Consider the following 6,000-nt stretch of genomic DNA (forward strand, 5'->3'; position numbering starts at 1 on the left):
TAGGCTGTTTGGAAAATTTGTTAATTGTAAACTGAACTCCAATAAACAGTCTACTGCAAATGTCCTTACGATAAAATTATTTTTTTTCCTTCTGTGTAGATGCCCAGTAATGGATTGCAGGATCAAATGGGATGTCTAGCTTGAGTTCCTTGAGGATTCCCTATATTTCCTTGCAAAAAGGTTGTATTAGTTTGCAGTCCCACCAGCAATGTAAAAGGGTTCCCTTCTATCCACTTCCATGCCAGCATTTGCAGCTTTGAGATTTGTGATGTGGGCCTTTCTAACTGGGGTTACTTGACATCCCTGGGTAGTTTTCATTTCCTTGTGCTTGATGATTAGGAATGATGAGCATTTTTTTATGTCTGTTAGCCATTCATCTATCTTCTTTAGAGAAGGTTCTATTCATCTCTCTTGCCCATTGACATAGAGGATTGATGGCTCTTTTTATATTGATTAATATGAGTTCTCTATAGACCCTAGTTATCAAGCTTTTGTCCGATTCATAATGTGCAAGTATCTTTTCCCCTTCTGATGGTTGTCTGTTTGCTTTGGTTATTGTCTACTTAGCTGTACAGAAGCTATTCAGTTTAGTTAAGTCCCACTCATTTATTTTTGTTGTGGTTGCATTTACCACTGAGGTCTTCTTCATGAGAAGAAGTGTTTAAGTGTTTTGCCCATACTTTCTTCAATAATTTTTGTTTCATGCCTTGGTTTTAAATCTTTTATCCATCTTGATCAATTTTCATGAGTACAGAAACTTGCGGGTCCAGTTTCATTCTTTTACATGTGGTTATCCAGTTGACCCAACACCATTTATTGAATACGGATTCTTTCCCCCAGTATATGTTCTTGTTTGGTTTATCAAACATTAGGTGGCTGTAAGATGATACTTACATCTCATGGTTGTGTACTCTGTTCCAGATGTCTATGTCTCTATTTTTGTGCCAGTACCATGCTCTTTTGATCACTACTGCTTTATAATACAGCCTAAAGTCTAGTAGGCTGATGCCCCCAACTTCGTTTTTCTTACTAAAATTGCCTTAGCTATTGGGATTTTTTCTGGTTCCATACAAACTGAAGAATTACTTTTTCCAAATCTTGAAAGTATGATGTTGAAATTTTAATGGGAATTTCATTGCCCCTGTAGATTGCTTTGAGAAGTATAGACATTTTAACAATTTTGATTCTTCCCAGCTAGGAGCATGATATGTTTTTGCAATTGTTAGTCCCTTCTTCTATTTATTTTCTTAGGATTTCATGATATTCTTTATAGAGGTCCTTCACCTGTTTTGTTATGTGTATGACCAGCAGCTGTCTCATTTTCTTTGAAGCTACTGTAAAGGGAATTTTGTCCTTAATTGGCTTCTCATCTTGGCTGTTATTTGTGCATACAAAGGCTACTGATTTGTGGACATCAATTTTATATCCTGAGATTTTACTTTATTTATTTTTATTACCTCCAGGGGTCATGGGGTTTAGTCTTTGGGTTTCTCTAAATATAGGATAATATCATTGGCAAAGAGGAAGAGTTTGACTTCCTCTGCCCCCAATTTGGATGCCCTTTATTTCCTTCTCTTGCCTCATTTTATCAGATAGAACTTCCAACACTATCTTGAAGAGTAATAGTGATAGAAGATGGCCTTGTCTTTTTCCAGTTCTAAGTGGAAAAGTTTTCATTTGTATTCCATTCAGTATAATATTAACTGTGAGTTTGTTATAGATGGCTTCAATCAGTTTAAGAAATGTGCCAGGATGGGCGGCGCCTGTGGCTCAAGGAGTAGGGTGCCGGTCCCATATGCCAGAGGTGGTGGGTTCAAACCCAGCCCCTGCCAAAAAAATCACACACACACAAAAAAGAAATGTGCCAGCTATGCGTATATTTTTCAGAGTTCTAATTAGTAAAACATGCTGAATTTTATTAAATGCTTACTCTGCATCTTTCGAGAGGGTCATATAGTCTTTGTTTTTGCTTCTATGGATATGGTGAATTACACTTCTGGACTTGCATACCTTAAACCAGCCTTGCATCCCTAGAATGAATCCTACTTAATCATGTTGTATGGCTTTTCTAATGAGAAGCTAGAATCTATTGTCTAGGATTTCATTTCTAGAATTTTTGCATCTATATCCATGAGTGAAATTGTTCTGAAGTTCTCCTTTTTAGTTGGGGCTTTTCCTAGTTTTGGCATCAGGGACATGTTTCCTTTGTAGAACATGTTGGGGAAGATTCTTTCTTTGTCAATTTTTGGAACAATTTCTGCAGTATCGGTATAAGCTTTTCTTGAAACTTTGACAGGATTCTGGTGTGAAGCCATCTGGACCAGTGCATTTCTTTCTTGGGAGGATTTATTGTTTCTTTGATGTCAGTGCTTGAAATTGGTCTATTCTGGAGATCTAGTTCTTCGTGATGAAGTCTAGGGAGAGGGTTTGATTCCAAGTATTGATTCATTTCCTCTGCATTATAAAATTTCTGCACATAGATTTTCTTCTAGTATTCAGAGATAATCTCTTGTATATCTGTTGCATTTGTTATTTCCCCTTTATTCTTTCTGAATGAGATTACTAGAGATTTTACTTTTCTGTTTCCAGTTAGTCTGGCTAATCTATTTTATTTGTTTCTTCAAAAAAACCCCAACTTTTTCTTTCATAAACTTTCTGATTTTTTTTTTTTTGTGTGTGTGTTCCATTTTATTAATCTCTGATTTAATTCTGGTTATTTCTTTTCTTCTCTTGAGATTAGGATTAGATTGTTCTTCTTTTTCCTATTCCATAAGATGGTTTGTGAGTATGTTGAGGTAGTCTCTGTTTTTCAAATGTAGGCATCTACTGGGATAAATTTTCCTCTCAAGACTGCTTTTGCAGTTATTAGCTTTGGTAACTTGTGTCTTCATTGTTCTTATGTTTGAGGAATTTAACAATTTCTTATTTACTCTCTTCCTGAATCCAACTCTCATTTAGCATAAGGTTGTTTAATTTCCATGCCTTTGTATGTGGATGAACATTTTTATTGGAGTTGAGTTTTTGCCTTGAGAAGTGACAAGGTATAATTTCTATTCGTTTAATTTTGCTGAGGTTTGATTTATAGGATGTGATCTATTTTGGAGTATGTGCCATGGGCTGATGAGAAAAATTCATATTCTTTTGCTTTGGGATGGTGTGTTCTATATATTTCTAATATTTCATTTGTTCTAGGGTCATGTTTAATTCCTTTGTATCTTTGTTTACTTTCTTTTTAGAGGACCTGTCCCCTTCTGTCACAAGAGTGTTAAAGTCCCAAGCTGCTGTGGGGTTATGGGATACCATATTGCTCAGACCCTTCAAGGTCTGTTTCATAGATCTGGAAGCATTTAAGTTAGGTACATAAATTTTAAAATTGAAATGTCTTTTGTATTGTTCCTTTGATCAGTATGAAGTGTCAACTTTATCTTTCTTAACTACAGTTGTTTTGAATCCACTTGTATCTGAGAAAAATATTGCAACCCCACCTTTCTTCTAATTTCCATTTGCTTAAATTACTATTTTCTATACCTTAACCCTGAGTCTTGATTTTTCCCCCGAGGCTAGGTGAGTGTCATGGAGACAGCATATGGATGTCTTATGATTTTGTTATCCAATACCCAGCCTAGGCCTCTTCAGTGGGCGAATTCAATCCATCGACATTTATTGAGAATATTGATGTGTCTTAGAATTTTATTCATCTTGTTATGAGAACTTCTTTTGTGTAGTTTCATCCCTGGTGCCATTGTGGAAGTTATGTTGTGGCCTTTAGCTTCCCTGTGTTTACTTTGGTGGTGGGCAGTTTTGGTGTTCAGTGTTGAGAAAGGGTCTAATAATTTCCTGTAGCTCTGGTCTTGTTGTGGTGAATTTCCTCAGTGTTTCTACATCTGCAAAAGATTTTAACTCTCTTCAATTTTCCAGTTTACTTTAGCAGGATACAGAATTATATGCTAAAAAATTGTTGTGTTTAAGAATGTTGAAGGTGGATGACCATGCTCTTCTGCCTTGGAAAGTTTCAGGTGAAACGTCTGCAGTCTACCTAATGGCTCTGGCCGTGTACATCAGTTGACACTTACTCCTGGCTGCTTGCAGAAATTTTTCTACCTTCTTGACTTTAGACAAGATCATTATAATTTGTCCTGGAGAGGCTCTGTTTGAGTTGAGATGACCTACGGTTTGCTATCCATCTGAAAGAAGTCTGTCGGTACCCTTAGTAAAACTTGTTTTCATTTTTGATAGTCTCCAGTAGGGTTTCCATACTTTGGGACAATCTCTGGGAAAATCTTCTTCCCTTTCAGGGATCCCTATTACTCATATGTTTGAATACTTCATGGATTCTCATGGTTGTCAAAGTGCCTGCTCTGCTTTCTTGCTCTTCTTTTCTGCCTCTGTAACTGTCTGGGTTAACTTGAATGCTTTATCCTCTAGCTCTGATGTTCTTTCTTCTGCATGGCCTAATCTATTTTTGATACTTTCTACTGCATATTTGCATTCTTTGATTGTCTCATTCATTTCCCTAAAGTCTGCCCTATTTGTACTATGTTCTACATTTGTCTCACCTGACTTTTGGTTCATTCTATTTTCAAATCTATTCCTTTTATCGTCTTCATCATCCATGTTTTAAATCCCCTTTGATCAACTCCTTTAATTCTTTGTAGGAGGAGTCTTCTGTAAAACCTGCCTCATGGTCCTTTGAAAAAGGTGGTCTATGTTGGCTTTTCATGTTGGTGTTTCCTCATATATTCTTTCTTCTTGTTCACCTCCTGATGCTCCTTTTTCTTTCTCCCTTCATCCTTGGCTTCAAATTACCTTGCCTCAGAGGTTAGGTGATGAAGAGGCCACTTGATATGAGGCCAAAAGGAGGAGAAGGGTAAAGAATGAGAAGGGAGAAAGAAGAGGAAAAGAAAGAATGATCAAAAAAAGAAGGAAATAGTAAAGTAAAAGCAAAAGAAAAAAGTTAAGGGTAATAACAGAAAAATACTGAATAACAGGAGAGGAGGATAGGAAGAAAGGATCAGCTTGATTGAAAAAATGGTATTCATCAGCACTATTCTTAGAAAGCAGAGGTAACTCAAGGATTTTGAGAGGCGAAGCTGTGCTGGGTGGGTTCCTCAAAATCAGATGCTCCTTACAGCCCAAGCAGAGCCAGACTCTGCCAAAATAAGAAAAGAAAAAGAGCAAAAACAAAAAACAAGAAGGAAAAAATTGAGTAAGGATGAAAAAGAAATAAAAAATTCTGCTGAGTGATCTTGCCAATACTTTCATCCTAGGGTCAAAATAGAAGAGTATCTTGGCCTCCTTCAGCCAGACTACTGCTGTGGCCTACCTGTCAAACCATAGCTTTGTTACTCAAGCTCTCCGCAAAATAAGAAATAAATAATCATAAAATAAGAATAGGTAAAGGAAATTAAGAATACTGTTACATCAAATAAAGGAGAGAGAAGGAAGAGAAATAAAGAAAGAAATGAGAAAGACAAAAAAAAAGGGAGGGGATTTTGTAACTGTTACAGAAGCGACTTTATGTGGGAGAGATGAGAAAGGTAGAAGAATCTCTATCCAAAGAGAAAATGTACAGGAGTGAGCTAGGGACAGACAATAAATAAGGCTAAAATACTGTAAGCACAAAAAGCAGGATCCCTTGCTCTTGACAAGAGGAAAAGTGAAAGTTTAGAAAAGATCCAACCAAAGAAATTAGCAAAATAAATAAATAAATAAATCAAAATTAAAAAGAAAGCTCTGATAACCAACAAGAAGCAACCTCAGCAACAAATATAAGAAGAAAAATAAAGAAAACAACACTAATAACTACAAGAAAGAATGAAACATTAAAAAAATTAAAAATAATTATAAATGTACATATAGAAAAGTATATACATATAGCAGAAGGGTCCTACTTTAGTAGGACTATGTATGTATTAGAATTGACTGCAAGGACACCAGGTGGCGTTGTATCTTCAGGGGATGGACAACACCACTGGTCAGCTCCCTCCAATTCCCAGGCAT

This window comes from Nycticebus coucang, chromosome 6 (assembly GCF_027406575.1).
Source record: "Nycticebus coucang isolate mNycCou1 chromosome 6, mNycCou1.pri, whole genome shotgun sequence".
Taxonomy (NCBI): Eukaryota; Metazoa; Chordata; class Mammalia; order Primates; family Lorisidae; genus Nycticebus; species Nycticebus coucang.